We start from the raw sequence: 27,597 nt of genomic DNA, 5'->3' as shown, positions 1-27,597 counted from the left end.
ATGTCCTCTGAGGATGTGAGGGCCATGGATTTTATCTTTATATTTAAGAGCCTATAAAGATGCTTGGCACACAAGTGCTCAATACACACTCACTAAATGAAACCTTGGCATTATCTGGCACACACTTGGTGTTTGCTTAAAAACACTTCAGATATAAAGGTGCTTTATAAAACTTCAAATGTTTCAAATGAATTGGAATAGGTAGAAACAATGGAGGGATGGCTACAGATGACCTTCATCCTATCACTTGGGCTCAGAACAGGAATGATATCAAGAGATACTATGTTCCGTGGGGAGTGGGCTCGTCCTTTGCTTCATTTGGAGTTGGATTTCTTGGTGGTTTTGCATGTTGAAATTGATGCGCCCTGCCGTCTTCCGTGCTGTCCTCCAGCATGAGAGGGCCAGACACACCGCAGCTGCAGTGCTCAGTCATGCATCGATGGCCCCTCTTTGAAGACTGCAAGTCCCTCTTTCTGATGCTCACTTTATTGCTTTCTCCCTAGGCTAGGGCATCTGTGAGCCACCCGTTTGTACATGTGAGCTCTTATTGTCTTCAGACGTGAAGGCTGGTTTTCCTTCCCTAAACCACGGTTGCAGCAGTAGGAATCTGTGAGTATGTAAGCCAGGAAAGTTTTCTCCTCACCTCTGATGGTATTGCTTCATCTTAGGGGTAGAGAGGAGCCAGGAATAAATACATCCATACAGGAGACTGGTGGTGTGGATGACCACCATGAAGCCAAGGACAGATGCATTATCCAGTCAACACCATTTCTAGTGTCCTGGCATTTGAAAAGCTTGTGAGTGTCAGTTAGAAACATGAGTGGCATGAGAAGGTCAGATCAACTCACAAAAGCTATGTTTCTAGCCTTCCCATGCCCTTTGTGAGGGGGAGGCAAGAAGATACAATAATAATAAATAGCAAAACAACAGCATAAAAACATCACAAGCCAATTGTCTAGATCCTTCCAGTTAACTTCTGTGTTGCAAGACAAAGAGAAAAGTATTCTAATACCACAAACTGACATAAATTTGACAAATAAGATTAAAGCTAATCTAAGCAGCTGAGCCTTATGGGTTTACCGGGGACTGGCATCTACTTGTTCTTTTTCCCAGGATGAAATAGCACGTTGTCTAGCACTAAACCAACGAGACAACATCAGTCAGCATGTCTTTTTGCTGTTATGAACGTGCCATTTCACATTCCCCATTATTGAACATATGTAAATACGTGACAAAAATTGCACTGAAAAAAAGCAATTACCAAGTAAATGCCACTAAGTGGGACACTGAGTCGTGGTGTCAGTGTAAACACCTTACAAATTTATTATATGAGGTCAAAAATCCTCTGTTTTCTTCTTACTATTTAAGTCATAAAACTCTCAATGCTTTTCTTTTAAAACATACATTCTAGGAAATGTATTTCTTGGAAATGAAGTAGCTTATTCACAAAACTTTTCAAATATGTCAGAGTATCAACATACAAGGGATAAAAAAATGTGCACCTCTTTGTAACCAGCTATTATAGCAATCAAATGTAATCACTCTGAGCTGTGGTTGCCGCCCTATTTTTTAGTGTTTGTGTCAACATAAGTACAAGGGTAAGTGGTCTCCTAGTTGAAAAATTAACATGCATTATTTCTAAAAAATGTAATATTTATAATTAATCAGCATGTTTGGCTCATATCAAGATGTTGACAGTAATATTGTCACATTTATGGTGAATTCAAATTTGTGACTGATGTTTCCAAAGTACCAATGCTTTGGCCTCACAGCCTGTCCACTTGAGGGGCTGCCCACTTCTCTCTCCGCTACCTGCAGAGTTTTCCCACACTCTGTGTGCTCAGTCTGGGTGGACTGGCCTGACTCGCTTGGCCATTCTTCTAATGAGGTGAAGGTCACAGGTTTACTCCCCACTGTTACTAACCCACAGGTTACTCTTCACTGAATTCACAGTGAAGAGAAAAAGTTCCTGTCACCAGTCCATTTGACATCCCTTGCAGCTGCCTTAGTCACAACAGCAAGTGGGGGAGCCTGTGTGCCTGGGTCATTGTAAAATCAATACTGCTCCTTGAGATCAAAGTAATTGCCATTTCTGTTGCTGGGAGTCAAGAATGTTTGCCACAACCAACGAATAGCACATACAAGTACATTTATTTCATGTATGGATTGTCAATGACACTCATTCATTGTTGTTTGAGTGACTAGAAAGATAAGATGTTAAGAGCTCAAGTGCTCAGTCACTTTGGCAAGCTACAGCCATCACTCTGCTGTGGCCACCATTTGGGACTTCTTCACCTGGGAACAGTGCAAGGGATGCCTTCCTGTCCATCTTGCAACTCAAACTCCATCCATCTTACCAAGAAGGCTCTGCTCTGATGTGCTCTACAGGTGTGGGATGGGAAGTGGTGTCAGAATGGGTAAATCATTAATAATGGAAACAAAAAGTGATGCAGTTGTTTTCTGGCGATGAAAGGGGTCATGTAAGACCACACAAATTGCCTTAGTCCTACTTAGAGAACACTAGAGGAATTCGTTACTTAAAGAGATGACCTTCCTAATTCTCCAGGCAAGTTCTTCAGGTACCATGACAAATGGGGCTGCAAGTGTGGGGAATCACAGCTGGGTATGGGATAATGGGTATATTAGGGGCTGTGGTGAGCTGGAGAACAATACCCATTTAGAGGAGATAACCCTCAATTCTAGATAAATATTTTGATTTTCAAAAAATACATAAGTAAAACAAAATTCTAACTCTTTACCTGAAAGTATCTAACTGCCCAGCCATTGCTATCAACTATTTAAAAAATCATGAAAAAATCCTGCATTGGCCAAATGCATGCATACACACACACACACACACACACACACACACACACACACACACACACACACACACAGAGCTTATGTGTGACCCCTGAAAACTCTCTTGAAGTTTATAAGTGATGAAACATATTCTATCAAGTCCCATGGGATGTTGGAATGTCAACTTATTTGAAGGTAATTCAAACATAATTTATATTAACATGAATAAGGTAACATATGATAAAGTCGATAGTGAAATTTCCAGATGTTCTTAAGATACGTCAGACTTCAAGTAAGTGTCAAGGCCATAGCAGAGCAGGTGGCTTCAGTCTGGGCCCCTAGAAGCCTGGGTCACTTGCTTCCTTCCTTGCAGGCGGGGGTTCCTCGGAGGAACGCCCTGAGAATCAGATTGCCATATTAGCAGTTTTGTGAGAACATCCTTAAAGTGCTGAGTATTCCAATGAAATGCAGTTTTGTTTTCCTTTTTTAAGTAAAACCAACTCCATATATTTAAACATATTGATTATCTGAGATATTCCATACTAGAATTAAAGTGAGAGTACAGAGTTTGGAGAAACACCCATAGGGAAATGAATAGTAGTTTGAGTAAGCCTGTTATTTCAGATACGCTCTGTTGTAACTCGATTTGGGATAGGCATTCACATGAGGCACGCTATTCTGAGAGATGATACCTAGCTTGACACTCAGGAAACGTCATGACAAAGAATATCTTGACAAATGTGCTTACATTTCTCTCTAGGAGCTTAATTAAAGGCTGGCATTGCCCATGCCTCTGTGGCTGCCAGTTGATTGAGAGATGATAAGCCTACAGACAGCACAGGACAAACACAGTTTTACCTCCTTTCTAATGCACCTCTTGTAGACATGCCACCAGTCCATCCTGGCCTCCTGAGTACACTGAAAATATTTTTTGTTCAAAATGGAAATGAAAGCACAGATTGGAGATGCCAGGCACAGTCCAGGGAACACAGACTAAGCGTCACTGAGTGTGAGTGCCCATGGTACGGCATCAGCCAAGAGAAAATGAATCTGTGTGGAGACTGGCTCCTCTGGCCAGTGGGACCCTACACCAGGCACTAAACCCCAGAGGCTGCTGATGATGCAGAGAGAGTTCAAAAACATCAGAGTGGGCTCCTGATCTGTCTTGGTTTGGGATCCCCCAGAAGCAAACCCTGTGACAAGGATTTGATCATAAGTGGTCCATCTGGGCTGCAAAAGAAATACCAGCAGGGGAGTGGGGACATGGCACAGGAAAGAGAGGGAAAGCCAGCAAAGAGTGTCAGGAAGCCTGGTCCCTGTGGGAGACTCTGGGAGCGCAGAACTTGTGCCTCATGCTTACCCCACAGAAGGGGCAGGGGAGCTGGCCATTTATCCATTCATACCTTCAATGGAAAGCCTCTGGCAAAGGAATGCTGGTCCTGTTAGAAGGCTGGAAATCTGGGGGTGAGGGGCAGGAGTGCTACAGGGGAAGGGGAAGGAGACAAGGAGGCCACCAGGAGCAGGAGCTACCAGATATTTAGAGTTCCCAAAGCTGCCAGGGCCCCTAAAGCATATGTAAGTGCAAATAACATTAAGTGTGCATGCTTACAGAAATTCAGATAGCTTTTCTGAACCTTCTAGCCACAAATTTCTGGATGTGTTCATTGAAACTAAACTGTTTTCCACCACCTGGGACACTTCAGTCTGCCTTTTGTACAGCTGGCCACTATTTAAAGAGTAAAGTGGAAGTGCACATAAAATGATGCCCTAGGTTTCAACTGGAGATTAAACATCAAAGCCATTTCCTCAGCTTCGCTCTGACACAATGTGGCATGAGCAGGGAAAGCTTTACTAAAGACAACCAGAATCACCACTGGGGGAGGGCTTGGGCCAGTCTCCTCCGTTAACTCCCTCAGTTGTCATAGTAACTGCCTGCCTTTCTCCTGAAGAGCCTTACCCATGTCCGTTGATCACACTGTCCTATATAGCAAAGGCAGATGATGATAATTTTTGAGAGCCCCCATGTGTCAGGCACCACTTTGAGTATTTTGTGTGTAACTCATTTTCATCCACATACAACTTTTTAAAGTCAGGTCTATTATTGAGACAGGCACTGTGGGATTAGGCAGAGTAGGGTGAGGGCCTCTGGAGAAAAAGCAAAGCAAGATAATTACCATCAGAACAATGTAGCAATGTGCAAAGAAGTCCCTATTGAAACTCTGTGATAAGCATTACGTAAAGGCAGAGTCACACTAATTCTCTAGGGTAAAGATACCAGACTAGGAATAGAGACATCTTCACTGAGATCAGTTAAAGCTCAAAAGGCCAGCAGCAACTTGGCCTGGAATGTTTGAATGTTCTGCAGATAAAGAGAAGTGTCTCAACATAACCTGTGACTTCACTCTATCAGTTTAGATCATGACACTGTAAAATTTACCTTAGCCTGCTAAAAGGCCCAACTTATTTTAACTGTACCTATGTACTGTATTTCCTTTTCTGATCCTAACCAAGTAATCTGCAACCTAGGAAAAAGACTAATTTAATAAGTAAGGCCAACTATAAACAGCCCAAGAAGTTAAGAAGTAAGATTCTTAACTTACTTCAGCAAACAGGCAACAACCCAGCCCAGCCCACCTTGGGGGCAAGGTAGGCGGTCTTAATTGACATACTCCCAGAGGGAAACTGCTATCTTGAGAAAGAATCAGAGCAGGAAATTTCTGCTATTACTCATCAAAAATGAGCATTCTGGGACCACTCAACAAGTCTGCACCCTTAACCCTTTACCCTTATTTCTGAAAATCCTCAATGGCATATAAAACCCCTAGACAATGAGCCAACCACGGATTCTCTTGTCCCCTCCTGGCATGAGCCAGGAGCTCTATTCTCTCACTTTATCTCTAAATAAAAACCTGTACCTTGCTCTCCTACCTTGAGTGTTTGTGAAGCTCATTCTTTGGCTTCATGAACAAGAACCCCGGCATCATTATTACCTTTATTTTGACACTGAGGGAAGTCAGGCACCTGAAAGTTAGGTAATTCACCATGTTATGCATAGCCAACACAGTCAGGGTCTACATCTGACCTCTCTGCTTCTGTCTTTGGAGGCTGCCCTCCCAGCCACTGCACCAGTGAGCCTCAGGCTGCTTGCAGCCCAGCTGGATCACCTGCAGAAGAGAAATTGTGAATATGATTTTGTTGGCTCCAAGTCACAAAGGTCTCCTGGCAACAGTGACTGCTTATGTCACTGCATCTCCCCATTTAATACCACAGAGAACATCACATTTGCAGACACATCCTTAGCAGGCAGTTTGCCCAGAAAATAGGGAGCAGATTTCTGGATCTGAGAGGGAATGGGAAAGAGCTGCTCTCATTTGAAAGGTGGGAGGCTTGGGGCATTGATCCAGAGCTGTGTGAAACACAGCACCTTCTCACACTGTGGCTTGTGTTGAATTGGCATCCAGGGATGGAAGGCTGAGAGCACTTGGAGGAACCTGGGCAGCCTTTAAGTGTAAGGATTGCACAAACCCAGATGGGAAGGGATTGTGAGCCTGGAATAATGGAGCAGCCTGCTTCATGTGTGCTCTTTGCAGTGGAGAAGCATATACATCTTTGTGATCAACACTCTAAAGGTGAATTTTAAGAAAAGGAAACACAATTGATGCTGTGTCATCATACATCCCCAAATTCCCACAAGAGAGGAGGGCTTTCCCTTCCAGGCGCAATTTCCAACCAAGGTCAGGTTTATGCCCCGACTCTTGAAGTTCACCTTTTATAAACCTGCCTAGAGTTGGGAGTCTCAAATCCTGGCTCTTTTCCTTTCCCTAACTCGCCACCCTTCTTCATTGTCACGTAGTATTCCGGCTGGTGAACATAGAAGGGGTCTTTCAGCTCCTTGCCCTACTCAGGCAAAATGTTTGTCCTGGAACACATAATACTTACATACATGATTAAAATCCCTGAAAATGAACTTCTCTCAGCTTGTGTGTGAGGAAAGAACCATGGGGGTTGTGAGCATTGCAAAGCCCCAGGCTCACAATTAGTGACAATGGCGATACCTCCTGGACACTGGAACACTGAAGTCCACAACCCGCTCTGAGTGGGGAGGAGTTTGATGCATTTCCTTTTTATTGGCCAACACAGTGTTCTGCTTCCAGACGCAAAAACCTGAATAAATGGAAATGCAGCTCAACTTGATGCTCCAAAAGCTTTAAACTTCACTGATGCGTAGCTCCTGGGATACAACCTTATCAGTCTGCATGGATGCTCACAATATGGTGTTTCTTTGGATGGGAACATTTTCAGACCCAGGTAACTTCCCAAATCAAGTCACCTTAGAGTTGAGTCACATTAGAGCAATTTGTTCTAAATTTATTATCATTAACATTCAAGCCAGCTGCAGGAGATTATACAACTGCAAAGCATTTCAAGAAATGTTCCACTGCTGATATCTGGGCTGTTTGATCCAGAAACAAAGGGAAATCATGATCTTGTTGGCTACAGCTTTACTAACAAAGATTTTTGCTTTTCTCAATAATCACGTTTAGTCCAAGTTATTTTTATTCCAGTGACATTGGTGCTCGCCAGTGAGTTTAGGTTGATAATAAGAACCACGTCCATGGGTTGGAAGTACACGGCCAGGATTAGTAAGGATCGCATAATTGCATCCCTTCATGTTTGGAATGACCTCTGAGAACAAGAGTGTGCCAAAAGCCAGGATGGAATAATGAGGGAAAAAAGAAATCTTCTCATCTATAGAATGGGGTGAATAAGTAGTAAAATATGAATGCGTGAAATCAATTGGGACTGTATAATTCCAAAAAAACAAAAGTTACATGATCTTTGATGTTAAACAATTACCAGGAACTCTGTGGTACAGCTCAGCATATTTGACAATTAAGTCAAATGACCTTTCGGAAGGAATGTGAGCGTTGTGGGGTTCAGAACTCAGTTCAACTTTATGGGTTTTGAAGTTTTGAACTAATCTTAAACCTTGTATGGTGCCAGTTTTAGATCTGTGTGATTCAAAAGTTCCTGATGAAAGGACAGTGGGTTTCTGGGAAAAGGAGCGGCAGAAGATCAGATAAACCTGCCTGGACCACTGGGACGTCTGACTTCCGGAGGACCCTTCTCTCTCTGCCTCATCTTTCTCATTTTCTCTTCATGCTTGCCAAACAGGCGCCAGATGTGCAACTGCAGTGTGCAAAGCTTGCTCTGATTTGGGGCTTGTGCTCATCCTATCCCTGCTTCCTGGCTGTAGGGTACCCAGAGCTGTGAGGTCAGGTTAGCTCCCCATCTTAGAGTGCTGCTCATTGAGGTTTAGGAGCTTTGAAAAGCCTCTCCTTGAACTCCTGAAATTTTCTTCACTAGTTACTTCTCTGTGTTAAGGATTCTGAAAGAATAAAGCTATCCCCGTTAGACAAGGCATGGAAGGTTATCTATGTAGGCAAATGTATAGAGCAAACCTACCTCACCAATGAGAAGAAAACATCCCCTCTGGAAACTCTGGGGGTCTCGGGTCTGGGGGCCTGGGGGAATTGAACAAAGGTGAGTGCGTTTTGGAAGCAGAAGGAAGAGGGAAGGGTCTGGAGCATGGAAGAAGCAAGGAAAAGCCATGGTGGGAGGGGTGCCACCAGTACGGGACTGGGCAGCTGGGAACAAAGGCAACAAAAATTTGAAATTCAGAGACTAATTGGGAATCGACAGGTAGGATGTTTCTATCACTCATGTGGCTTAACTCAAGAATTTCCTAAACCTTCTCTAATAATATTTTTAAGTGGGCTTACTAATTGATCTTTCATCTAGTTGCCTGTGTGTTTCTGGCATCCTGTAGATACTTGCTTTGCTATTTCTTATATTTATAATATGAAGAATTAAAGTCCTGATTATAAGAATTGCATTTAATTTACTTGCATGTTCACTAGGCTCACCCCTAATGTGTGGGACTGTGGGGAAGAGTACAAGTGGAGGCCCATCCCACATGGGTGCAGTACATAAAAGTTATAAATCAGGCTGGCAAGCTGTTCAATGAACCGTTTCTGATCTTCCACACTGACAAATATATCTTCATGATGATAAAATAGGAAAGTATGCATAAACTATGGTGTTTATGTGACAGAAAATTACCAAAATATCAAAGATGATTGGATTTAATTATTGTGCACATGCTAGTGATAGCTATATGTGTAATAAAACAATATGAACAGTTCATAATTACATTATTCATTCTTAATTTTTCTCATCTTCATTTCCGCAATATCACTAATTCCATTTTTTCAAGTCAAGATTTTCAAAAAGTGTTTTTAGAAAATGATACTGAATTGGCAAATTTTGTCCAGTCATTGTGTTCTTCAATAGACCTACCAAAGTATAATTTCGATTTGAAGATACTTTCCTCTGCTCAGACAAAGCAAATGGATTTCAGTACAATTCTTCAAGTGGTACTTAGATGGGAAATCAAGAGTGAAGTTGGCATGTCATGTTCAAACATTATAATGATCTCATATAGGATAAGCTGTTGTCATTATTAAAATAGTTAGTTTTATCATATAGATTGCTATCACATCAAAATTTTCATTTCTTTTAGCAGCAATGATATATAGTTTTAGGTTCTTTCAAATTTTTCAGTACTAGGATATTATAAAGAAAACCAAAAAAATCCATCTGTTATTCAGTTTATTGTAATCTGTTTTTAAGCACACAATGGTGTGCATAAAATACCATCTGTACGCAATGTATTTGGAGAGTTTTTGTACCTAAATCTTCCCCTTCATAATTGCAAATGTTTTTGTTTCCTCTTTTGAATTTGCATTTTTTCTGGAAGGTTACTTTGTTACACAGTTCTCGTGAACTTTTTAAAATCTAAAATAATGAAAAAAATGTTCCATAAAGTAAAATAGACAAACTTGGATCTGTTTTTCAAGCTATTACTAAAATTAGTAGTAACCACAATTCATACCAAATAACTCTGGGTAGTGCAAATTCAAAATTAATTTCATTTTCTCCCAGAGTTCATGATTCACTCTTTATTTGGGCATCTTCTGCTTTTCACTTAACTTTTCTGATACATTTTTGTATCATGTCTAAATTAAATCTGATTTCTTTATCAGCATTCAGGCAGCATATTGTATAACCAAGAAAAGTCATAAAGTCAATATTGATAGTGTTTCATCAAGATGTTCTATTCTGGGACAAGTCCAGAAAATGTCATATACAATTTTGAATCATTCCAAAGAATGTCATTGCTGTTGGCCCAGCTGAGGCCAGGCCTCATAGTAACAAATTCAAAACATGTGCCACGCATGGCACAAGGAACTCTTCTGGATTTTCCCTGCTCAGTCTTTTAAATCATTGGGATAAAGCTGACATTTAAAATTTAATTTTGTAAAAAATTTAGCCAAATCCTTTGAAAATATTTTTATAAAATATAACAAGTCACAGTTGGAGCATCCAATATGATGCTTACCTAACAGTATTTTTGTATGTACAACTTTGCGTGCCATATGACTTTTTAACACTGCAAAATGCTCCTCAGCTATAGCTGTTGTGATGACGACTTAAGTCACAACTGCTCAGGAACCTGGTGGGAAGGAGAGAGGCAAGGTTGGTGAGCTTGCATCCTCACGTTCATTCTGTCAGAGGGAGGCGTCCACAGAGTAATTGATGGTTTTTTTCCCCCCAAGCTAAGTGCTTCTGCCACTCAAATTCTCTCCACTCCTGAGCAGTGTGTGCTCCTGTCTGGTAGCCACAGGATTCAGACAATTCTGTGGCATTTGGGTGCAGCCTCCTTTTGCTTCAGGTACTTAGGGGAAAAAATGCAAGGTCACCTGACCATATTAGCTGGCTTTGATTGCCAGGATTGTTGGCCTATGCTAGGGGGCTCTACTGGTGACCCAGGAGTTTACTGAATTGCAAATTGAGTCCAACAAGGTAAGTCTCAGAATTGGAGCATCACCTTCTGGTCGTGTGTTGGAACCAGGTGATAACATTTTTTTTCCTCCTTCCCTCCCTTCTTTTCTCCCTCCCTTCCACCCTTCCTCCCTTCCTGTCTCTCTCTTTCCTTTGCCTTCTTCTTCCCTTTCTTGTTCTTTCTTTCTCTTGTTGTCTTTACAGGGAACAGTGCTTGACACATACCCGGCACTTAATAAATATTTGTTGAATAAATGATAATAACAAAAATTCCACTTCTATTTTTTTATAGGAATATCCTGCAGCTGATATTAGAATGTATTATACATCTACTGTGTAGTAAACATTTTCATAAAACTAGTAATAATGGAAGACAAACATCATTTATAGAGTGATGATGCAGAGGTAAATTGTGGAACTGCAGGCCCAAATCCATGTCTCTAACTGAACGGTAAATAACAAGGTGAAAGGCCTACGGGGTCAATGGCTGTTGGTTATGATGTACCCATACATGAACTCAGGTTTAATTCTCTCAATTTTCTTCTTTCTCATCGGCAATTCCGACTGTCTGTGTGGATTTCAGTGGCCATTCACATCGGCAGCAAAGCAGGGCAACAAGAGACCCTCAGAGATCAAGGGAAATGAAGCTGAACAACAAGGAGAAAGGAAGAAATCAAACCTAGAAACCCATGGTAGAGATGCAGGAAGACTTTACAGATGCAGCTATGACACAGATGTCCCTGCAGTCCCTCAGGGTGACACTGCAGAACATTTGGAGAACAAAATGCTAAGAAAAAAGCATTCGGATGATGGTAACCTTTATTGCTGCTTATGAAAGCTGTGCATGTCAGTCTTGCTTAAGATCTTGCTAAAGATGAATAAAAACTTGTGTTTCTATTTCAAGTTATTTGAGCAATAGCAGTAGCAAAAATAGCAACAGAGTCAGATGAGTGTGTAGTTAGCAAAGGGTGTTGCCTTCTGCCTCGTGCAACCACCCATTGATTTGCTTGCTAGCCCTTGACAGACATCTGCATAAATTCCATCCTGTCTCCAAGATACTGATAATAAGAATGGAGATAAGAATTGCAAAGCGACAACAAAATATTTATTGCAAAGCCATTAAATCATTTATAAAGCTTGCAAAAATTTTTCTCCTCTAGATTTTTCTAATTCCAAAGAGACTACATGACTATTCCTTGGTGTGGCAGCTGCTCTGATGCTTCTGGTGGCTGATTAGGCTGAGGCAGATGGTTGAAAGTCAAGATTCCAGTGTTGACCCCTGAAAAGACTGCTGAGTGAGCAATGCTACATGCTTGGGTGTGGGTAAAATTGTAATATTTCCAGAGTATCTCACCTGGTTTTGGTTCATTTGCATATCCTCAGGGTGGAGAGAAGTTCATCTCCATGACAATGGGTAATTACCTGGGCAACCTAGGGTATGTCTGAACCTGAGAGGTTAAGGGGAGGGGCTTGCTTGCTTGCTTCCTTCTGGAACAGGGGAGAGAGTTGGCACTGGACTGCAAGTTTGTAAGCGATAAACGGGTTTTAAACTTTATTTCTCCCTTTGACTGATTTCGGTTTTTAGAGGTATTTTGCCCTGGAAGTTCCTCTTTCTGGAATTACTTCTGGTTGAAGTGGGCAGGATTCCTCTGTACCCAAAATCTGTCATAATGGGTGTGACCTTTGGGAGGGCTGCTCCTGTGGATAGTGGGGAGGCCCCAGTGGACGCAGTGGCAGAGGGTGTCGCTTCACCTGCTATTATTCCCCCAGCTGTGGGGTTTCCAATTTGGGAATCCCTAGTGGGAAATTGGTCTAGGGTACCTCTTAGAGGGGTGGGGCCTTCCCCAGAACTGGGGTAGGGTGGAAACACCGGAAGCTGTAGAATTAGCCCTCTGTGAGTTGGAAGACTGCATGGAGACCTTAGGGGGCCTTAGTGGCTGGCATTATAGGTTCTCTTTTCATCGAGATACTGGAAAATGTTATACAGAAGAGAGAGGGACTTAGGCAGGAGAGAGACACACTTCAGCATTGCTTAGAGGAGCTGGGCGATAACCTATGGAATGCTATTAAAGAAGAGAGACAGTTGCTAAAAAGACAGGCCACAATCCTAGAAGACTCCTTAGCGGCAAGGGGGAGAGGCAGCAGGAAAAGAGTATTGCAGGAGGCTGTGGGGGAGGCAGAGGAAAGAGTAGTGTCTTCTGGCCCCAGAAATGGTGGAGGAAGAGCCATTGGTGAAGGAGCCTGAGGGAGAAGAGGAGAAGGCAGGGCCATTGGTGGATCTGCTACCTAGGCCACTGCCAGAGGCACCATCTTCTCCTGTTTTAAAGGCCTGTCCAGCTGTAATTAAGAAAATAAAAGCAAAACAACAGTGGGCTCCTCAGGGGGAGGAGAAGCCCCCTCCCCAGGTTGTGCAGCACTCCATGCCCCACCCCTATACCCAGGATGAGCTGGTGGACATGAGCGTTCGGTATAGGCAGAGGCCATCGGAATCTCTGCCTACATGGCTTTTATGTCTCTGGGATATGGGGGTGGAAAACATTGTTGTGTCAGGTACTGAGATGAGTAGAATGGCTTCCCTGATGACTCACCCTTCCCACCAGCAGTGGTTGCAAAATGTCCAGCATGCCTCAGGGAATTAGACACTCCTGGAATGGCTGACAGCTGCCATCAGGGTAGTTTCGCCAAATCAGGGTGATTTACCATATTTTCCCAGTAGTTGGAAATGTATGCAGAGCTCCAACAGGCACTGCAGGAATTGTGTATGAAAAATATCATCTATGAGGTGTTCACTATAGAAATGAGAAATCTGGTGGTACATACAGGTCCCACATCTCTTTTGGGTCCCTAATGACTACACTTGCCCCTTGCCCCCCACCTAGGACAACCCATAAGTGAGGCTACTCATACTTTAGCAGATCTGGGGGAAGTTGAAACAATAAGGGCACAGAGAGAAGTACGGGCCACGACTGAAAGGAGAAGTGCAAAAGGCCCCATGAAGGTCTCGAGGACCCAGATGTGGGTTGATTTGATAAAGACTGGGGTAGTGAAAGAAAAACTTGATGGACAGTCCAGTAGGATCTTGTTAGAACTGTGGCACCAATTAAAGCCAGAGCAGCAGTTCCAGCCACTGAGGTCCAGGACCTGGAAACCAGAGTCAAGGCCTCATGCCCAGCCTGTGTCCCTGCAAAACTTCATGGGAGACAGTACTCAGGATTCGCCTGAACCCTCATCCCCACAGGAGGATGGCTGGGCATTGAGGTTCAACTAAGGGGGGGTCAAAGTTCCCATCTTGGGGACATGGTGGGGACCAGAGGCCACATGTAGAATTAGCAATTCATTGATCCCCTGTGAATGTACAACATGTCCTGGCAATGGTGGACACAGGAGCTGAGTGTTCTCTGATTCATGGCCACCTTGAGCGGTTTCCTGGGACCCCTTCTATGATAGATGGCTATGGGGGTAAGGCATTTAGAGTGAAGAAAGCCCAAATCTCATTGGGGTTAGGGCGTTTACCCCCAAAGGAGTATACCGTGTACATTTCTCCCATCCCTGAATATATTTTTGGGGCAGATATCCTGCAGGGCCTATGGTTACAGACCACTGCAGGTGAGTTGAGACTGAGGGTATGTGTAATAAAGGCAGTTCTGAGGGGACATGTTAAGCACCCACCATAGCTCTGCCTGTACCTCAGCAGGTGACTATTATTAAGCAGTATAAATTACCTGAGGGTCACAAGGAAATTGGAGAAATTCTACAGGAGCTGGAGAGGATGGGCATCATAAAGCCCACTCATAGTCCTTTTAATTCCCCAGTGTGGTCAGTGAGAAAGCCAGATTTCTCCTGGCATATGACTCTAGACTGCAGGAAATTGAATAAAGTCACACCCCCTTTGCATGCTGCTGTCCCCTGTGTAGCAGACATTCTGGACACCCTCAGCCATGAGCTGGGAGCATATCATTATGTAGTAGACCTTGCTAAGGCTTTCTTAATCTAATGACATAGTACAGGAAAGCCAGGAACAGTTTGCCTTCATGTGGGAAGGCTGACAGTGGACATTCACTGACCTTCCACAGGGATACCTCCACAGTCCCACCATCTGTCATGGACTTGTAGCCCAGGACTTGGCCACATGGAAGAAACTGCAAACAGTGCAGTTGTATCACTACACTGATGACCTTATGCTCACATCTGATTCTCTTTCAAATTTAGAAGGGGCAGTTCCTAGACTGTTGGAACATCTATAGTAAAAAGGATGAGCTGTGAACAGCACCAAGGTTCAGGGACCTGGTTTGTCTGTGAAATTTTTGGGGGTTGTTTGGTTGGGTAAAACTAAAGTTGTTCCTGAAGCAGTCATAGACAAGGTCCAGGCTTTCCCACCCCTACCACTGTGGCAGTATTACAAGAGATTTTGGGTCTTTTGGGCTACTGGAGAGTGTTTATCCCACACTTGGCACAAATTCTGAAGCTCTTATACCAGTTGGTATGAAAGGGCTTCAAGTGGGACTGGGATGAGACATGTGCAGCTGCTTTTACTGCTGTCAAGCTGGCAGTCAAGGCCATACAGGCCTTGAGTGTAATGGACTCATCAAGGCCCTGTGAACTAGGTGTTCATGTAACCAAAGATGGTTATGGATGGGGTCTCTGGCAGTGGCTTGAACAGACACGCCAACCTATTGGATTCTTATCACAACTATGGAAAGGAGCAGAGGTCTGGCACACCTTAATAGAGAAGCAACGGCCTGCTGTGTACCACGCCTTGCTGGCTACAGAGCCCATCACTGGAACAGCTCTGACCAAGGTAATAACCATCTATCCCATCACGGGGTGGGTGCAAGACTGGACCCAAAGGCCACGAAGTGGTGTGGCACAGACACCTACACTGGCCAAATGGGGCACATATTTATAGCAGTGCAGTGTCCTCTCTACTAGCCCCTTCAGTGGAGAACTGCAGACTTATTGGGGCCAGTGACATGTATGAGTGGAAAGCAGGAATAACTTGCTTTTGAGCCATTGTTAGCTGAGAGTCCTTATCAGGAGGAAAAGCCCCTATACCTGAAGATCCTTGGTACACAGACGGCTCCAGTCATGGGCAGTCCCCAAAGTGGAGGGCTGTAGCTTTCCATCCTAAGACTGAGACAATATGGATGGAGGATGGAGAGGGGAAAAACAGCTAATGGGCTGAGCTGCAGGTAGTATTATGGCTTGTGATCACCCAGGAGCCTTCCCCCATAGTTATCTGCATTGACAGTTGGGCCACCTATCAGGGCCTGACCCTATGGCTACTGACATGATATTGTGCCAACTGGATGGTTAGTCTCCGGCCTCTTTGTGACAAGAGTTGTGGTAAGACCTATGGGCCTCTGGTCAGACTAAGACTGTTACGTATACCATGTGACTGGCCATTTGCCTTTGGCATCCCCAGGGAATGATGAAGCAGACACACTGGCCCAGGTGCATTGGCTAGAAGAAAAGCCTGCCTCTGATGTGGCCAAATGGCTGCATCACCGTTTGTTCCACATATGACAAAAGCCCTTTGGTGGGGCTTTCCACTGACCTTTGAAGAAGTCAGAACAGACTGGAAGGAGAGCGTTGTGTGCTCTAAAGAGGGACTTACACTGAGTCCCACAGCAACATGGGACAAGAGTGAGGGGTCCAATATCCCTTGTCAGGTGGCAAATAGACTATATTGGGCCTCTGCCTATATCAGAAGGATATCAGTATGCCATGACTTGTGTGAACACAGCTACTGGACTACTGGTTGCTTTTCCTGCATGTTATGCAGATCAGGAAACCATCAAGAGGGGCCTAGAGCATCTTTTTGCAGCCTATGGCTAGCCACAGGTGATTGAGAGTGATCAAGGCACCCACTTTACTGGACATTCATTACAAAAATGGGTGCAACAGTTAAGAATGAAGTGGAACTTTCATGTACCATATAGTCCAACTGGGGCAGGCATGATAGAGAGGTACAACGGTTTGTTGAAATCTGGCATGAAGTTGGCCACCAATAGACTACAGGGTTGGTCAGTTCGCTTATGGACAGTGCGGGAGCATTTGAATGAGAAACCACATAAAGGAGCTTTGAGCCCTGTGGATATGCTCACACCCCTTGCTGACTCTCCTATACAATTGTACATCCAAAGAAGAGTTATTGAAGCCAGGATATGGCCAGCAGAGCAACATCCTGCTGCCAGCCCCTACTGCATTCAGCTCTGGAGCCACTGTTAAATAGACATGGCCCTGGACATTTCGACCCATGGACCAGTGATGGCTGGCCCTTCTGGCATCTAGGGGAAAGGCCTGGAAGGTGGCCTCCTGTGTATTCCTGGAATAAAAGCTGACTGGCCCCCAAAGGTCACAGTAGTGTACCCAAAACATCCAGGAGATAAGAGCATCTTGCAGGGAAGTTTTATTTTGTCTTTATGGCCAGTGCATGTACCTCCCATAGCCCTATATATTGACCCATCTGTAGCTCCCACAGGGAGGGGGGTGAAAGTCTGGTATACTAGACTAGGACGAGATCCCATTCCTGCCACTGTCCTATCACAGGACCACTCTCTTGTATGTATCCTACCTGATGGATAAAATTTGCCTATGCTGGTGACATTAAAACATGTATCTTATCACCCTTAAGTTTATCGCTCCTACAGTCCCTGTGGCCTGAATGCGCCCCCTGGCTGCAGCTGCCGCATGAGGATTGCTCTGAATCCTCAGCTACGGCCTGCCTGTGGAATGGATGAGCTGTGGACTTAATTTGTGTTAAGACTTTGAATCTAGCTGAATCCTCTAGCTTGTGGATTGTAGTGATTTTATTGCTGTTGCTATTGTTATGTCATTAGTCTGGTCACAATGCTCCAGTTTTCTTGCCCAGGGACCATTGCAGAAGAAGGAGAACTAGTGGATTGTAAGGTGACATTTCTGGAGGTGTGGCCTGTAGGTAAAACTAATATTTCTGGAATATCTCGCCTGGCATATCTTCATTTGCATATCCTCAGGGGTGGAGAGAAGTTCATATTCATGGCAATGGGTAATTACCTGGGCAGCTGAGGACATGTTGGAACCTGAGAGGTTAAGGGGAGGGGCGGGCTTGCTTGCTTGCTTGCTTCTTCCAGAGCAGGAGAGAGAGACGGTGCTGGATTGCAGTTTCTAAGCAATGAATGGGTTTTAAACTTTATTTCTCCCTTTGAGTGATTTCAATTTTTAGAGGTATTTTGTCCAGGGATTTCTTCTTCCCTGATTTACATTGGGTCCTCTGAACAGTGCAGCCCAACAGAAAATCAGATCAACTCTGAGGCCACAATCCTGATATGTACCATTGGTGAATTTTTCAAATGGAATTTGTTAGGAAAAGTGTGCAAATCATGATTTTACAGATCAATGAATTTTCACAAATTGAATACTATTGTATAAATAGTTCCCAAATTAAGAAACAGAACATTGCCAGCCCCCAGAAACATCCTGTTCCTGTCACCTTCCAGGCAGAGTCTTCCCAAAAGTAATCATTATCCTGACTTCTAACACTAGGGTTTTGTTTTGCTATTTATGTACCACATACTCTGTGATACAGCTTTTTTTGTTCAACAATGTGTGCATTTCATCCACTTCATATAGTTGTAGTCCTTTCTTGCTTAAGACCATACACTATTCAGTTATAATACTGTACCACAGTATATTTATTCATTTACTGTAAATCAATTTTGAATTTATTCTAGTTCTGGGCTGTCTCAAATAATGCTGAAATAAGCTCTTATACAGTGTTTTGTTGAAACAGGTCCATATTTTTTTTGGCTACCTAGGAATGGAACTCCTGAGTCATAGGGTATGTTTATGCTTTGCTTTAATACCAGCAAACAGGTTTTCAAACTGTTTTGGATCAGTTTTTACTCCCATAGTTTGGCAAACTGACAATTCATGAACAAGGCAAAAGAAAGTTTTATCTCAGTTGAGCTCTCATGAAGTGATCACAATTTACAAAAATAATTATTTCAAAGAAACAGGAATGGCCCTGTGTTGGCGTTGGTATTGCTAATTCTAATTATAGACTCCCTGTGCCATGAAGCTGATCGTACATTGAAGGATGTAGTTAATTGTTCTTGTACGTTATGTTAGTTCCAGCATATGATATTTGGTGGTTAAACATGCTGACTGTGCTTAATTGGAAATGTAGAGCTACTTATTATGCCCTCATTTATTTTCAAATAAACTACCAAATACAAAGGAAGCTGAGGACAGACTCTTCACATCTAAAGGTCATCAGTAGTGGTGTGATTGCCAAGGGTGCACGTGTGTTGGGCGGCCCCCCTTCCAGTCAGGCACTATACTATCTGACATAAATCACCTTGAGAAGTGGCCATAGATAAGACAAATAAACCTTTTAACTATTCTTATAATCAAGCATAAGTGAAGGATGCTACAATCTTAAATGCAAATGTTAATACTTACAGTATGACCTGTTTTATAAACTGAATCCTGACTTACATGTGGGTTTGCATCTATTTCTAAGCATCTGACTGGGGCACCAGCAGGTTAGTGGCTGCCTGAGCTGTAGCTGCTGGGTCACTGAGCTGATCTGGTGAATTTGTTAGCATGTTAGAAGGATAGAAGAAGGATGGACAACTAACACTGGAGAGGCATCTTTGTCCCAGTCACCACGTCTGCTTTCATAGACCATTTGCACTTTTGACAAGTGTCTACTGTCCAGATAAAGTTAGGAACATTTCTTCCATGTCTAAAGAGAAGCTGTTACTTCCTTGTGTGCATAAATGGTTGATGTAATGATGACAGCAGTAACATTACATTTGTTGGGTACTTACCAGGTACCTGACTCTGTTAAGTGTTTGCGGGTGAAATTGCAATATTTCCAGAATCTCTCACCTGGCCTTAGTGCATCTCCATAACAATAGGTGTTTCCAAGGGGTGGAGAGAATAATCTATCTCATATCAATAGGTGATTACGAGAGGGATCAAGAGCATATCTGGACCAGAGAGTTTATCTGGACCAGACAGGTGGGGTCCCCTTTTGCAGTCTGGTTGCGAGAGACTGGTGAACAGAAGTGGACAACTGCTTGTAGGCAATAAATGGGTTTCTCCCATTTTACTTCTTCCTTTGACTGATTTTAGTTTCAAAGGTAATTTGCCCTGGACTGGGAAAATATTTCCCCCCTGGAGTTACAGTGCTTTACATGTATGTTTTAGTGCCAAATAAGATCACTTTGAGATCAGTACGATCATTATCTCCATCTCTTGGGTGAGCAAGGAGAGGTTAGAAAGTTCAGCAAATTCATCCAGGATTCTATAGCCATTAAAAATAAAGAGGAGGTTAGGACCAAGGCTAATGTAACTCAGAGCCTAATTTCTAAACACCAGATTCTGTAGGGAGGCAGGAAGGCATGGAGACAGAGAGGTGGGCATGGGGCTCAGCTGGGGAATTATTTAGGAAAGAAAAAACATGGGAAAGGGTAAAAAGAAAATCGTGATTGATTATATTATGAAAAGTAAAAATTAAACATTTGAGATTCTGAAAGAATGACAAAGCTTCATGAAATACATATAAACAAATGAAGAGCTTTGGCACAAAAATCAGACAAAAATACATTCTTAGGACTCTTGTTGAGATTGTCTTGTCACAGTCATGAATGAGGCTGCCTTGCCAATGGGTTTCCGCCCTGGGCAAGTTCTCTATGGATTCAATGTGATCAAAGAAATTGACAGCAAACGTTCTTTGGGGTGAAAGGGTTCATTATCCAGCTTGTTCTCCCAGTGATAGGTTGAGCACTAGCATCTCTGCCTCTGCCCAGAGCACCAGGCTGAACTCTCCATATAGCACAATAATAGCTTATTGCCTAAAGGTGTGGAAGCAGTAGCCTAGCAACAGGCCAGTTACATCATCAGGTGGTTTAAGTTCAGTGAGGATCCTGGCCATAGGAACCCCAACTTCCCCACACTCCACCCCTCCAGGATTCTCACTTTACTATCTACATGCTTTCAATCTTCTGCAATGCTCCCTGTACGAGAAAGCTGGAGAACTGTAACCAGATTTCACAATAGCAACAGAGGATAACAACAACTTAGAGATAATAACAAAAATTAAGATACAACAAGATTTTGATACAGGTAACAAAAATTATAATCATCCTCAAACCAGAGGTGGATCCTAATAACAAAAAATTATAATAATCCTCAAGTCAGAGGAAGTTCCCAATCCACAGAGACTTTAGGGGCGATAAGACATGTTTTAATGGCAGCAACATAGGCAAATATTGTCCATCAGATAGGATGCATGCAAGAAAGTGGTCCTGTGATAGGACTGTAGCAGGAAGAGGGTTCCTTCCAGGTCTAGTATATTATACTTTTACTCCTTTCCCTGTAGGGGTTACTGAAGGGTCTATATATGGTGCTACTGGAGGTGCATGCACTGGCCATAATGATAAAACAAAACTCCCTGGTAAGATGCTCCTACCTTCTGGCCATTCTGGATATACTACTGTGACCTTTGACAGCCACTCTGCTGTTATTCCAGGAATACACAGGAGGCCAGCTTCCAGGCCTTGTCCCCAAGGTGCCAGGAGAGCCAGCCATCATTGGTCCATGTATAGAAAGGTCCAAGGCCACATTCACTCAATGGAGTCTCTGGGGTTCAGTGCAGTTGGTGCTGGCAGCAAGATGTTATTCTGGTGGCCGAACCTTGGCTTCTGTGATTCTTCCTTGGTTTGTACTTGCAGTTGTATAGGGGAGGCAGCCACATGTGTTAACATGCCTACAGGGCTCAGGGCTCCCTTTTGGGGTTTCTTGTTCAAACACCGTAGCACAGTCCATAGGCGGACTGACCATCCCCACAGACTATTGATATCTGACTTTAGTCTGGATTTTAATAAGCCATTGTGCCTCTCTATCATGCCTGCTGTGGTAGGATTGTATGGCACATGAAACTTCTATTTGCTTCCCAGCTGTCGTATCCATTCTTGCAGTGTATGTCCAGTAAAATGGGTGCCCTGATCACTCTCAATTACCTGTGGTTGGCCATAGGCAGCAAAGAGATGCTCCAGGCCTCTTTTGGTCATCTGCTGGTCTGCACAACGGGTAGGAAAAGCAACCAGAAGTTGAGTAGCTGTGTCCACACAAGTCATTGCATACCGATATCCTTCTGACACAGGTAGAGGTCCAATATAGTCTATCTGCCACCTGACGAGGGGTATAGGCCCCTTAGCTGTTGTCCCATGTTGCTGTGGAACTCGGTGTAAGTCCCTTTTGGAGCATACAACACACTCTGCTGGACTATACTAACTTCTTCAAAGGACAAAGTAAAGTCCCACTGACGGGCTACAGCCTACATTGTCTTTTGCCCTGCATGCAACAAACACTGATATAACCATTGGGCTACATCAGAGGCAGGCTTTCCTTCTAACCAACATATCTGGGCCAATTTATCTGCGTCATCATTTTCTGGGGATGCCAGTGGCAAATGACCTGTCACATGGTATACTGTAATTATTTTAGTCTGACCACAGGCCCATAACTCTGGCCACAGTTCTTGCCCCCAAAGGGGTCAGTGACCAACCAGCCAGTTGGCATGGTACCAGGTTGGTAGCCACAGGGTCAAGCCCCTATAGACAGCCCAGCTGCCAGTGCAGACAACTATAGGGGAGGGCTCCTGGCTGATCACAAACCACACAGTCTGCAACTCTGCCCACTGGCTGCTCTTCCCCTCACCATCTTCCTTCCATATTGTCTCAGTCTTAGGATGGAAAGCTATGGACCTCCTTTTTAGGGGCTGCCAATGGCTGGTGCCATCTGTGTACCATGCATGTTTGTGTATAGGGGCTCTTCCCTCCTGAAAGGGACTCTCTATTACTAATGGTTCAAAAGCAAGTTCTTCCTGCTTTTCACTAGTATATGTCACCGGCCCCAATAAGCATTGGGATTCTTCACTCAAGGGGCTACTAGAGAGGGCACTACGCTGCTGTAGGTAAGCACCCCACTTGGCTAGTGTGGGTGTTTTTGCCACACCACTCCTTGGCTTTTTGGTATGGTCTCATACTCACCCCAAGATGGGATAGGTGGTTATTACGTTTATTGGGGCCATTCCAGTGATGGGTTCTGTAGTCAGCAAGGCGTGATACACAGCAGCCTGTTGTTTTTCTATCAAAGTGCATCATACCTCTGCCCCTTTTCAGAGTTGTGACCAGAATGCAATGGGTTGGTGAGTTCGTTCAAGCTGCTGCCAGAGACCCCAGCCATTAACCGTCTTCAGTCACATGAACATTCAGCTCACAGGGCCTTGATCAGTCCATTATATTCAAGGCCTGTATGGCCTTGACTGCCTGCTTGGCAGCAGTAAAAGCAGCCGCACATGTGTCATCCCAGTCCCAACTGATGCCCTTTCATACCCAGTATAAGGGCTTCAGAATTTGTGCCAAGTGCAGGATAAACACTCTCCAGTAGCCTAGAAGACCCAGAAACTCCTGTAGCAATGCTACAATTGTAGGGATAGGAATGACCTCAACTTTATCTATAACTGCTTCTGGTATAACTTTGGTCTTATCCAACCAGATGACCCCCAAGAATTTGAGACAAACCAGGCCCCTGAACCTTGGTACTATTCAAAGCCCATTCTTTCTCCTGTAGATGTTGCAGCAATCTAGGTGCTGCACTTACTAGATTTGAAAGAGAATTGGACATAAGAATGACATCATCAATATAATGGTACAGCCGCACCATTGGTGGTTTCTCCCATGTAGCCAAGCCCTGGGCTATAAGTCCATGACATATGGTGGGCGAGGCTGTAGAGGTATCCCTGTGGAAGGATGGTGAAAGTGCATTGCCATCCTTCCCACGTGAAGGCAAACTGTTCCTGACTTTCCTGCTCAATGTCAATGGAAAAGAAGGCATTAACAAGATCTACCACATAGTGATATGTTCCATGGCTGAGGGTATCCATCAAGCCTGCAATAGAGGGGACAGCAGCATGCATAGGGGGTATGACTTTATTCAGTTCTCTGTAATCCACAGTCATATGCCAGGAGCCATCTGGCTTTTTTACTGGCCACACTGGGGAATTGGAAGGACTATGGGTGGGCTTTATAATACCCACCTTTTCTAGCTCCTGGAGAGTTTCTCCAATCTCTTTATGCACTCCAGGCAGTTTGTATTGTTTGGTATTAGTCACCCTCCAACACAAGCAAAGCTATGGGTGGATGCCTAGCATGTCCCCTCAGAACTGCCTTCACCACACATACTCGCAGTATGAACTCATCTGCAGTGGTCTGCAGCTATAGGCCCTGCAGGACATCAATCCACAAAATATACTCAGGGATAGGAGATATATACACGGTATACTCTTTTGGGGGTAAACACCCTATTCCCAAAGGGATTTGGGCTTTTTTCAGTCTGATAGGCTTACCTCCATATCCATCTATGTTAGTGGGGGTCCCAGGGAACCACACAGGGTTACCATGAATCAGTGAACATTCAGCCCCTGTATCCACCAGAGCCAGGACACATTGTATGTTCACTGGGGACCAATGGATAGTTATTTCAACATGTGGCCTTCGGTCCCACCTGGTCCCTCAGGGCAGATACTTTGACCTTCCCCTTAATCAAACTATGTTCCCCAATCAGCTTCCTGTGTGGACTCAAGTGAGGTTGGCTCACTCTCCAGCAGGAAGTCTTGCAAACACACAGGTCAGACTTGTGGCTCTGTCTCTGACCTCTGCCTCTTTGTTCTTAATGGTTGGAACTGCTGCTCTAGTTTCAGTTGTTGCCATAACTCTAGTAAGATCTTAATTTGACTTCCCATCTAATTTCCTTCCATCTTCTCCTGCCTGTATTAAGTCAACCCACATCTGGGTCCTTGTAACCTTCATGGGGCCCATTAAATTCTTGTGAGTCACAGATCTTATTTCTTTCTGGGTTCTCATTGCTTCAACCTCTCCTAAGTCGGCTACTGTATGTGTCACCTTGCTTATGGGATGCCCTAAGTGAGGGGAAAGAATGGCCACTAGAGACCCAAAGAGGGATGTAGGAGCCATTTGAAGTACAATATTTCTCATCCCAGTAGTGAATATATCTTCATCTGGGCCATAATTCTCTGGACTATAGATGACATTTCTTATGCCTAGCTCTTGTAACACCTGTTGGAGCTCAGCATACGTCTGCCATCTAACAGGAGTGGATGGTAGGTCACCTGGATTGGGCCACATGGCATGAAGTGCAGTCATAAGCCAATCAAGAAGGGAGTGACTCCCTGGGGTCTGATGTGCATTTTGTAATTGCTGCCTCAAGGCAGGCTGCACTGTCAGGGAAGCCAACTTTCCCACCTATGATCCCAACAGAACAATTCCATCCACCCCTAAGTCTCACAAACGCAGGAATCAAGGTGATTTTGACTCCAAGGGCTTCTGCCTAAACCGGGAGCCCAAATCCACCAGCTCAGCCTGAGTAGATGGGCAGACCGTAGAGTGCTCCATGACCTGGGGAGGGGGCTGCTCCTCTCCTTGGGGAACTTTCAGCTGCTGGGTCTTTATTTTCTTTGCAACCAGTGGGTGTGCTTTCAATACAGGAGGGGCCATTGCCTCTGGCACCACCCCTTTATCCTTCACCAGTTCCTCCATTTCTGGGGCTGACCACACCTTTCTCTCCCCTCCCCCAAGTGCCTCCTCTGCTACAACCTTTACCTTTTCTACCATGCCTCAAATCAATGCAAGCTCAGTCTTCAGAAGCTCTTACCTTCATCTCAGTGCTTTGCAGCTGGCATTCTCATGCCACCTCCACCTATGCTTCCCTCAGGAGTTCGTCTTTTTTCTTGATGGCCTCTTCCTCCTTTAGAGCACCTGGCAGCACTGCAATCTCATTCTGTAAGGAATTTTTACTTCTTCAATGGCACCTTGCTGCCAGCATTCTTGTGCTGCCTCCTCTTGCATCAATGCCATTTCCTTCTTCAGGGAATCCACAGAAGTTTGCAGTTTGCATTCTCGTTCCACCATTTCTTGGGTCTCTTCTGTAGACTTTTTTAATACTGTGAGAAGCAGCCAATCCACAGTCCCCGCTGCCTCATGGGCACTCTGTTTCTCAAAAGACCTACTTACTATTCCAAGGGCCACCCCTACAGCCTCAGGTGTCACATCCACTTGCCTCCAGTCCTGGGGTGAGGCCCAGTCCTCTAGGAGGCAAACTACCTCAGACCACATACCCATTAGGGGACAATCCGCTGTCTCCCCATTAACAGGGGTAGCCTGCTGAAGCACCCCTCCCATAAAGGCAGCCTGCCTTTTTCCTTGGTCAACAATGAACCCTGCCGACTTTTGCTAATTGTCTTGCCAATGAGTTTCAGCCCCAGGCAAGTTCGCTATGGATTCAATGTGATCAAAGAAATTGACAGCAAAATGATCTTTGGGGTGAAAGGGTTTATTTATTACCCAGCTTGTTTACCTGCCGGTAGGTCAAGCACTAACATCTCTGCCTCTTCCCAGGGCAGTGGGCCCAGCTCTCTATATAGCGCAATAGTAGCTTATTGCCTAAAGGTGTGAAAGCAGTAGCCTAGCAACAGGCCAATTACATTGTCAGGTGGTTTAAGTTCAGTGAGGTTCCTGGCCATAGGAACCCCAACTTCCCCACAGAGGCAAAGCCCAAGGTGGACAGCAAATGGCAGTGAAGACTCTAAGATGTGGGCCTCTGACTTTCATCCTCAGTTCCAGCCATTTAACTCAGCCTTGCACCTTGACTATTGAAGAATTACCTCTCCACCCTTAATCTGCCTCAATAATGTTATGTTTTTCTAGTTCTCTTCAGCAAAGTTCATGTAACTAGATATATTTTTATTTTCTTTACTTTCAAGCTGCTAAGAGCCACAACATCATATTTTTTTATTCAAGGATGAGGAGTGATGGTATTTGAGCCTGTACCATCTATATGGTTCTGTTAGATACTCAGTACATGCTGTCTTTCCAATGGGTTTCAGCCCTGGGCAAGTTCACTATGGATTCAGTGAGACCAAGGAATGACAATGGAACGTTCTTGAGGTAGAAGGGTTTATTACCTGGCTTGGTTTCCTGGCAATAGTCGAGCACTAGAATTATGTCTGCATCCAGTGTGTGCAGGTCTGTAATCCTCCTCCTTCTCTGCCTCCACCCAGAGCTCTGGGCAGAGCTCTTTATATAGTGACTCAGTCAATAATAGCTCACTGCCTATGGATGTGGAAGTAGTAGCCTAACAGCAGGCCAGTTACATCATTAAGTAGTTTAGGTTCAGGTGAGAATCCTGGCCATAGGAATTTCCATTTTCCCGACAGTGCAGTGTGGTCTGTAGATCAGTAGCCTCCGCTGCTTGGAAATGCAGAACCTTATGACCCATCCCAGACCTACTGAATCAGAATTTGCATTTTTGCAAGATGTCCAGGGGATTCCTGTGAACATTGCATTTTGAGAAGCTCTATATTAGCTAACCAGTCCCATGGGTAGAGAGTTACTCTTCTTTGTAATTTTTCACACACATCATAATTGTATAAATAATCAATTAAGCTGCAAGCAGATGAGGAAGAAACCTTCAAGAAGCAAGGAGTACCTATATTTTCAGAAGTTTTCACTGAAATAGTGTCTTGCCTGAGGTTTTCAGCACTGGGCAAGTTTACTATGGATTCAGTGAGACCAAGGAATGACAATGGAACATTCTTGGGGTAAAAGGGTTCATACCAGGCTTTGTTCTCCCAGTGCAGGTCAAACACTGGATCACATCTGCATCCAGCAGTCTGCAGGTCCAGAGTCCACCCCTGTCTCTGCCTCCACCCAGAGCACTGGGCAGAGTTCTTTAAATAGTGACTCAGTTAATAATAGTTCACTTCCTACAGGTGTGGAAGCAGTAGTCCAGCAGCAGGCCAGTTACATCATCATGTAGTTT

Source organism: Manis pentadactyla, chromosome 5 (assembly GCF_030020395.1).
Source record: "Manis pentadactyla isolate mManPen7 chromosome 5, mManPen7.hap1, whole genome shotgun sequence".
NCBI classification, from domain to species: Eukaryota; Metazoa; Chordata; class Mammalia; order Pholidota; family Manidae; genus Manis; species Manis pentadactyla.
This window is presented reverse-complemented; position numbering follows the sequence as displayed.